Source organism: Salvelinus alpinus, chromosome 15 (genome assembly GCF_045679555.1).
Source record: "Salvelinus alpinus chromosome 15, SLU_Salpinus.1, whole genome shotgun sequence".
Lineage (NCBI taxonomy): Eukaryota > Metazoa > Chordata > Actinopteri > Salmoniformes > Salmonidae > Salvelinus > Salvelinus alpinus.
In genome coordinates, this window is record NC_092100.1 from 30,432,428 (window position 1) to 30,442,492 (window position 10,065).

The following is a 10,065-nucleotide window of genomic DNA, read 5'->3' on the forward strand; positions in this document are numbered from 1 at the left end:
AAACTAACATGGAAATAAAAAAGCTATAGAATCCTAACATAATATAATCAAACATAATCCTATTCACAAGTGGAATGCTTTCAAAGTGTGCTTTCTTGTCTTACAATTCAGAGACCATGTTATGTTTATAGTGATGTCTGTCTGTCTGTCTAACATTAACACACAACGTTTGCCTTGGTACACCCTGATTCAGACCTAGAAATGGCCTCTGTTTGTGTTGCGGTTGAGCTGTATGTTCAGCAATATGTTCCATCTCTGGCGTCAGCCCCCAGGAGCCTCCTCCTCACAGAGCCAATCCCTTTGTTTCTGGTACATCAACAGGTATTTCCTGCACACTGGAGAGGAGTAGGAGACATACAATGGACGGTTTACTGGAATTGAGACTTCCCAATTGGTAAAGAAGTCATTTCAACATCTATTCCACATTGGTTCAACATAATTTCATTGAAATGACTTGAAAACAATGTTGTTTCAACCAGTGTGTGCCCAGTGCGTTGAATACAATATCACTGTGGGTTGAATGGGGTAGCTTTGATGTTGTCCTGAATTTTCCATAAAGCATTTACTGTAAATCAAATCAAATGTTATTTGTCACATACGCCGAATACAACAGGTGTAGTAGACCTTACCGTGTAATGCTTAATTATAAGCCCTTACCAAACAATGCAGAGTTCAGAAAATAAGAGTTGTAAGAAAATATTTGCTAAATCAAATAAAGTAAAAAATAAAAAAAACACAATCAAACAACAATAGCAAGGCTGTATACAGGGGGTACCGGTACCGAGTCAATGTGCGGGGGAACAGGTTAGTCGAGGTAATATGTACATGTTCATTGAGAAAACCTCCTTACATTGTTAACATTTTGTCTTGGCATTCTCTCAACCAGCTTCACCCGGAATGCTTTTCCAACAGTCTTGAAGGACATATGCTGAGAACTTGTTGGCTACTTCTCCTTCACTCTACGGTCCAACTCATCCCAAACCATCTCAATGGTTTGGGATGCAGCACTCCATCACTCTCCTTCTTGGTCAAATAGTTCTTAGACAGCCTGTAGGTGTGTTGGGTCATTGTCGTGTTGAGTCATTGTCCTGTTGTGTATCGCTGCAGAATGCTGTGGTAGCCATGCTGGTTAAGTGTGACTTGAATTCTAAATAAATCACAGACAGTGTCACCAGCAAAGCACCCCCACACCATCACACCACCTCCTCTATGCTTCACAGTAGGAACTACACATGCAGAGGTCATCCGTTCACCTACTTTGTGTCTCACAAAGACACGGCGGTTGGAACCAAAAATCTCAAATTTGGACTCATCAAATCAAATGACAGATTTCCACTGGTCTAATGTCCATTGCTCATGTTTCATGGCCCAAGCAAGTCTCTTATTATTTGTGTGCTTTAGTAGTGGATTCTTTGCAGCAGTTCGACCATGAAGGCCTGATTCACACAGTCTCCTCTGAACAGTTGATGTTGAGATGTGTCTGTTACTTGAACTCTGTGAAGCATTTATTTAGACTGCAATTTCTGAGGTAGGTAACTCTAATGAACTTATCCTCTGCAGCAGAGGTAACTCTGGGTCTTCCTTTCCTGTGGCGGTCCTCATGCAAGGCAGTTTCATCATAACGCTTCAAGTTCAAGTTCTTGAAGTTTTCCGTATTGTGTCCAAACTTTTCAATGGTACTGTATGTTGTGATAATTGCGTTGTTTGCTCTATAACCCATTCGTTCATACGCCACGTGATATACAATGCTGTGACAACAAAAAGACAGTGGCGGAATAAATTCAACTACACATTTGTTTCATCACAAAACCGGAAAGCAACATCTGTCCGGTGAAGTCCACAAAGCAAATATTGCATACAAATAGTTATATAACAGTCAAGCAAGTTAGTGTTTTCAACAGTTTACCAAACTACTGATTTAGAACCACAGAGTTACAGCAAGTCAGCACAAAGACAACAGGAGCCCTGCCTCCGCTATTCCAGAACCACTTCAACTTAAACATCATCAATTCAACAAGGCTATATGCTTAGTTTAATACACTGAAAACAATCTTAAAGATACCAAAAACAAGTTAGTCCAATCAATGTTGCTAAATATCATGTGGTTATCCATGGTACTGATTTCTCTCTGTGTGTGTGTGTGTGTGTGTGCGCAAGCAAACTTTTTTTTTAAAACTCATGCTACTTGTAGACTAGTTTAAAGCCAATGCCATCCTCCTCTCTTTCATGCTGGCAAAACAGTCTATGGCAATGTCATACAGTACACTTAGTTTTTGTTGTCATAAGCTAAAATGCTTGCTAGCCTGACTTCCTCTCATGGGCAGCAATGAACCAGCTAAGTTAGCTAGCTAACTAGTTAATTTGAGCCTACTAGGCTATATCTAGGCTACATATTTAAGTTTAATTGTCTCAGGCCAGTGGCACAACATATTAATGTATGGTACAGAGAATTAAGTCAAAACCACAAGTCCAAATCCCCATCTCCATCCATGGTTTAGGAAAGGGCCGATTTATCAAGCTAGCTACTGCAGGACATTGACACAAGCAGACCAGAAACAGACAAGTTTTTCTGAAAATGACGTTTTGCAAAGGAAGTGATTTGATTGGTCTGAAGCCAAATCCAAATTGGCCTCCTTTGGGGGGACGTTTTGCTGCACGGGGACAACCCACAGTTGAGCTCAGCTCAACACTGATTGGCTAATTATTGTTATTTATTTTTTTGTCAAGGGAGGCTACAATGTCTATATAAGGGTGAAAATTAAAAATACTCATAAAAGCTCTGACGAAGGCTTTGAGGTCGATACGAAAAACGTAATAAAGAGAACTGAGACTAGAAAGAGCAGTGTGCGGGTTTCATCATGTTATCAAGGGAGGTCAAATGCTTGCTGGCATCACTCAATCAAATGCTACTGTGGCAACAGTTATACATAATATTATTTTGGTCCAGACAGCATCAGATACATGGGCTACACATACTGAGACAGAGGGGTGCTGTTTCCCTCGCTCATATTATTTCTCCAGTGCGATTCAGCCACTTGCGAATTCAGAGATTCAGAAAAAATTCAGAGAACACAGAGATTGTGCTCAAAACTTGAGAGAAATAATATTTTTGTGCGTATGGAACATTTCTGGGATCTTTTTTTTCAGCTCATGAAACATGGGACCAACATTTTTACCTGTTACATTTATATTTTGCTGCACGGGGACAACCCACAGTTGAGCTCAGCTCAACACTGATTGGCTAATCAGTGTTATGTAATAGCAATTTGTCAATCGAGTACACAGTCGATGTTGTAACACTCACCTATTAGTTGTTGCGTCACCTCGCATTAGCTGTGAAACGGGCCCTTCACACAGGCAGCCCAATTCAGATTTTTTTTTCTCACTAATTGGTTTCTGAGCAATCACATCAGATATTTTCACATCAGATCTTTTTCAGATCTGATCTGATTTATCAGAAGACCAATTATTGAAAAAAATATCCAAATTGGGCTGCTTGTTTTGTGAACTGGCAGCAAATTGGAATCAAACACAATGTGAGACTGCCTTACCTTTCTTTTTGATGGTGTAGAATCCAACTTCCTCTCCATTGTACCATAGAATTTTGCCAAATTCCCTCAGAATTAAATCTCTTCCCCAACCTTTCCAAAACTCCCAAAATAATCTAAGCAGGAACAGTATATCTTTCTGTAACAGACTTCCCCTGTGAATGACCTACACATCTAAGCCATATCCTAAACACATAGATAGAAACCCATTCAGTGGTTTAAAACCTAATTTGATGTATTTATGGGTATGGAGGGGCCTTTGCATGTTATTACATGTAATAAGACACCCATTAGATGTAATAACCATGTAAAAACATAGCATTTATGGTATTATATTTAATATATGTGCACCTATTCCATCTAAACATGAAGGTAATGGGAAGTCCTATATTTAGTGACGCCATTGCCAATTACTTACCATAGAGGACATAAGCACAAATGAAAATAACATACCATCACAAGACCAGATCTGGATTTGCTGGATGTCTTGAACATAATTTAAAGACCACCACTTTCCATGCAGGTTCAGGGCCACCACTGTGAAAACATTTTACATTTTCTGTAACATTATACTGTAGCCTATATAACATCAACCAAACTAAGCGGATCTGAAAGTTTCTCTGTAGGGTATCAGCATTGAGTTTCAGCTGCAGGCATGTGCAGAGCCGCCAGAGTACAAGGGGGATCATGATCACCGAACAGCAGGAGTTTGCCCACATTGTCATGTGTCACCTCCACCTGATGGAGGGAAGCAGGGGTTCTATGTGCAGAGGTTACATTTGGCAGGTGATAGATCTGTCACAAACATTGGATGGTTGTCACTTTAGATAGATGCTCAACTCTAGCCTACAGCAGCATGATGTTTTATTTGGAGTGAGTGTAACCAGAAACTTGTATAATTGAAAACATACCTTGGAGCCATTTGAGGACATAAACCAATGCTCTCCTTGATAGGTTTTTGACTCCAGGGATGACAATATGTTTTCAGAGGTTGAATTCAAGGTCTTGTGATCTAGATCTGTGGGGTCAATGGGATATATTTCCTAGATTTCTCCTTAGGCAAAAGTAACATTAGTCTACACTAAAAGTAACTTGAAACATTATCTGACATCTATCGCTGCTTGCACATGGGCTATCACCTATTTAATAATGGCACCAGAGGGGACGGCTGCTGTTTTACGGGCTCCTAACCAACAGTTCTATTTAGTTAGTTTTTCCGATTTGTTTGTAACTCATCTTGTACATAATGATGCTGCTACCGTCTCTTATGACCGAAAAGAGCTTCTGGACGTCAGAACAGCGATTACTCACCTCCAACTGGACAAAGATTTTTTCTTTAATGAGTCCAACGCAAAGGATATACTGCTTTGTCAAGACAAGGCTCAAATCCCCATCATCAGCGTAAGAATTCGTCAACGAGTAGGTAAACTACCACTAACCTCTGTATTATTGGCCAACGTGCAATCATTGGAAAAGAAACTGGACAATCTACGATTAAGACTATCCTACCAATGGAACATTAGAAACTGTAATACCTTATATTTCACCGAGACATGGCTGAACGACGACACGGATAATATAGAGCTGGCTGGCTTCTCCATGCATCGGCAGGACAGAGCAGCTACATCTGGTAAGACAAAGGGCGAGGGTTTGTGTGTCTATTTGTCAATAACTGCTTGTGCGTGATTTCTAATATTAAAGAAGGAGAATACTGCATTATAAGCTGTAGACCACACTATCTAACAAAAGAGTTCTCATCTACATTATTCGTAGATGTCTATTTACCACCACAAACCAATGCTGGCACTAAGACCACACTCAACGAGCTGTATAAGGCCATAAGCAAACAAGAAAAAGCTCATCCAGAAGCAGCGCTCCTAGTCGCCAGGACTTTAATGCAGGCAAACTTAAATCAGTTTTTACCAGCATGTCACATGTGCAACCAGAGGGAAAAAACCTAGACCACCTTTACTTCACACACAGAGACGCATACAAAGCTCACCCTCGCTCTCTATTTGGCAAATCTGACCATAATTATATCCTCCTGATTCCTACTTACAAGCAAAAACCAAAGCAGAAAGTACCAGTGATTCACGCAATATGGAAGGGGTCAGACGACGTGGATGCTATGCTACATTACTATTTTGCTAGCACAGACTGGAATATGTTCCGGGGTTCATCCAATGGCATTGAGCAGTATACAACCTCAGTTACCGGATTCATCAATAAGTGCATCGACGACGTCGTCCCCACAGTGACCATACGTATAATTCCCAACCAGAAGCCATGGATTACAGGCAACATCCGCACCGAGCTAAAGGCTAGAGCTGCTGCTTTCAAGGAGCGGGACACTAATCCGGATGCTTATAAGAAATCCCGCTATGCCCTCAGATGAACCATCAAACAGGCAAAGTGTCAATACAGGACTAAGGTTAAATCCTACTACACCGGCTCTGATGCTTGTCGGATGTCGCAGGGCATGAAAAAAATTACGGACTACAAAGGGACACCCAGCCGTGAGCTGCCCAGTGACGTGAGCCTACCAGATGAGCTAAATGCCTTTTATGCTTGCTTCGAGGCAAGCAACACTCAAGCATGCATGAGAGCACCAGCTGTTCCGGACGACTGAGGGATCACGCTCTCTGTAGCCGATGTGAGCAAGACCTTTAAACAGGTACACATTCACAAAGCCGCGGGGTCAGACGGATTACCAGGACGTGTACTCAAAGCATGCGCATACCAACTGGCAAGTGTCTTCACTTGTTGACATTTTCAACCTCTCCCTAACTGAGTCTGTAATCCCTACATGTTTCAAACAGACCACCATAGTCCCTGTGCCCAAGAAAGCGAAGGTAACCTGCCTAAATTACCACCCCATAGCACTCACGTGGGTAGCTATGAAGTGCTTTGTTAAAGGCTGGTCATGGCTCACATCAACACCATCATGCCGGAAACCCTAGACCCACTCAAATTCGCATAATGCCCTAGCAGATCCACAGATGAAGCAATCTCAATTGCGCTCTACACTGCCCTTTCCCACCTGGACAAAATAAATAGCTATGTGAGAATGCTGTTCATTGACTACAGCTTAGCGTTCAACACCATTGTGCCCACAAAGCTCATCACTAACCTTAGGACCCTGGGACTAAACACCTCCCACTGCAACTGGATCCTGGACTTCCTAACTGGCTGCACCCAGGGGGTAAGGGTAGGAAACAACACATCTGCCATGCTGATCCTCAACACTGGGGCCCCTCAGGGGTGCGTGGTTAGTACCCTCCTGTACTCCCTGTTCACCCACGACTGCGTGGCCAAGAACGACTCCAATACATTCATTAAGTTTGCTGATGACACAACAGTGGTAGGCCTGATCACCGACAGCGATGAGACCGCCTATAGGGAGTAGGTCAGAGACCTGGCAGTGTGTTGCCAGGACAACAACCTCTCCCTTAATGTGAACAAGACAAAAGAGCTGATCGTGGACTATAGCAAACGGAGGGCCGAACAGGCCCACATTAACATCAACGGGGCTGAAGTTGAGCGGGTCGAGAGTTTCAAGTTCCTTGGTGTCCACATCACCAACGAACTATCATGGTCCAAACACACTAAGACAGTTGTGAAGAGAGCATGACAACACCTTTTCCCCCTAAGGAGACTGAAAAGATTTGTCATGAGTCTCCAGATCCTGAAAAAATTCTACAGCTGCACCTTCGAGAGCATCCTGACCGGTTGCATCACCACCTGGTATGGCAACTGCTCAGCATTTGACCGTAAGGCGCTACAGAGGGTAGTGTGTTCGGCCCAGTACATCACTGGGGCCAAGCTTCCTGCCATCCAGGACCTACAGTGGGGAGAACAAGTATTTGATACACTGCTGATTTTTCAGGTTTTCCTACTTACAAAGCATGTAGAGGTCTGTCATTTTTATCATAGGTACACTTCAACTGTGAGAGACGGAATCTAAAACAAAAATCCAGAAAATCACATTGTATGATTTTTAAGTAATTAATTAGCATTTTATTGCATGACATAAGTATTTGATCACCTACCAACCAGTAAGAATTCCGGCTCTCACAGACCTGTTAGTTTTTCTTAAAGAAGCCCTCCTGTTCTCCACTCATTGCCTGTATTAACTCCACCTGTTTGAACTCGTTACCTGTATAAAAGACACCTGTCCACACACTCAATCAAACAGACTCCAACCTCTGCACAATGGCCAAGACCAGAGAGCTGTGTAAGGACATCAGGGATAAAATTGTAGACCTGCACAAGGCTGGGATGGGCTACAGGACAATAGGTAAGCAGCTTGGTGAGAAGGCAACAACTGTTGGCGCAATTATTAGAAAATGGAAGAAGTTCAAGATGACGGTCAATCACCCTCGGTCTGGGGCTCCATGGAAGATCTCACCTCGTGGGGCATCAATGATCATGAGGAAGGTGAGGGATTAGCCTAGAAATACACGGGAGGACCTGGTCAATGACCTGAAGAGAGCTGGGTTCCACAGTCTCAAAGAAAACCATTAGTAACACACTACGCCGTCATGGATTAAAATCATGCAGCGCACGCAAGGTCCCCCTGCTCAAGCCAGCGCATGTCCAGGCCCGTCTGAAGTTTGCCAATGACCAGCTGGATGATCCAGAGGAGGAATGGGAGAAGGTCATGTGGTCTGATGAGACAAAAATATAGCTTTTTGGTCTAAACTCCACTCGCCGTGTTTGGAGGAAGAAGAAGGATGAGAGAGAACCCCAAGAACACCATCCCAACCGTGAAGCATGGAGGTGGAAACATCATTCTTTGGGGATGCTTTTCTGCAAAGGGGACAGGACGACTGCACCGTATTGAGGGGAGGATGGATGGGGCCATGTATCGCGAGATCTTGGCCAACAACCTCCTTCCCTCAGTAAGAGCATTGAAGATGGGTCGTGGCTGGGTTTTCCAGCATGACAACGACCCGAAACACACAGCCAGGGAAACTAAGGAGTGGCTCCGTAAGAAGCATCTCAAGGTCCTGGAGTGGCCTAGCCAGTCTCCAGACCTGAACCCAATAGAAAATCTTTGGAGGGAGCTGAAAGTCCGTATTGCCCAGCGACAGCCCCGAAACCTGAAGGATCTGGAGAAGGTCTGTATGGAGGAGTGGGCCAAAATCCCTGCTGCAGTGTGTGCAAACCTGGTCAAGAACTACAGGAAACGTATGATCTCTGTAATTGCAAACAACGGTTTCTGTACCAAATATTAAGTTCTGCTTTTCTGATGTATCAAATACTTATGTCATGCAATAAAATGCAAATGAATTACTTAAAAATCATACAATGTGATTTTCTGGATTTTTGTTTTAGATTCCGTCTTTCACAGTTGAAGTGTACCTATGATAAAAAATGACAGACTTCTACATGCTTTGTAAGTAGGAAAACCTGCAAAATCGGCAGTGTATCAAATACTTGTTCTCCCCACTGTATATACTAGGCAGTGTCAGAGGAAGGCCCAAAAAATTGTCAAAGACTCCAGTCACCCAAGTCATACTGTTCTCTCTGCTACCACACGGCAAGCGGTACCAGAGCGTGAAGTCTAGGACCAAAAGGATCCTTAACAGCTTCTACCCCCAAGCCATAAGACTGCTGAACAATAAACAATTAATCAAATGGCCACCCGGACTATTTACATTGACCCCCCCCCCCCATTATCTATGCATAGTCACTTCACAAATTACCTCAACTAACCTGTACCCCTGCACATTGACCCTGTATATGTCCTTGTTATTGTTATGTAATTTTCGTGTTAGTTTTGGATTTATATTTTTACTTTATTTTGTAAATATTTTCTTAACTATATTTTTTGAACTGCATTGTTGGTTAAGGGCTTGTAAGTAAGCAAATACAATTTGATTTGAACTCTGAACTTTTGCAATACGCTTGGATTACAACTGTGTAACTTGCTCAACTGTCAGCGATCTCTTAAGAGGAGAAAAAATGTATCATATATCGGCTACTGAACATTCTAGCCATTTGCCATGCTAACATGTCACATTATGGGCTCACATTATTCTCTTTTACCTGTGTTTTGTGTTTGGAATGTCTGGTTGGATTCCATTTTGAAAACTGTCAACTGGATGACAAAAGTTATGCAACACTACCACCTTTTGGTGACAGAGAAAATTAAACCTTGTTTTTTAGAGGCACTTCAGTAGACAGCAATACACAATGAGTGCCTTCCAATCTGTCTACTTTGCAGATGGATTGGGCAAATTATCAGGGCCTGGTCTCCCAAAAGCATCTTAAGGGTATGCTGGACCAAACCTGCCATAGTTAAAAATAAATGAATAAATAAATGGACTCCTAGATAAATAAATAATTCACACATAATTAGATAAACAATTATTTAATTAATTAATCAAATTTTATTTCATTTTATTCATTTATATTATTTATATTTTATCTTATTATTATTATACATTCAAGAGTTTTTTCTGTATTTTTTATATTTTCTACTTTGTAGAATAACAATGAAGACATCAAAACT

The 10,065-nt window shown here is 42.0% G+C and overlaps 1 pseudogene; it reads right to left on the minus strand.

The window, feature by feature from the left end:
* Positions 1-261: 261 nt before the first annotated feature.
* LOC139539312 (soluble lamin-associated protein of 75 kDa-like) lies at positions 262-9,636 on the minus strand (annotated as a pseudogene).
* Between the last annotated feature and the right edge of the window lie 429 nt (positions 9,637-10,065).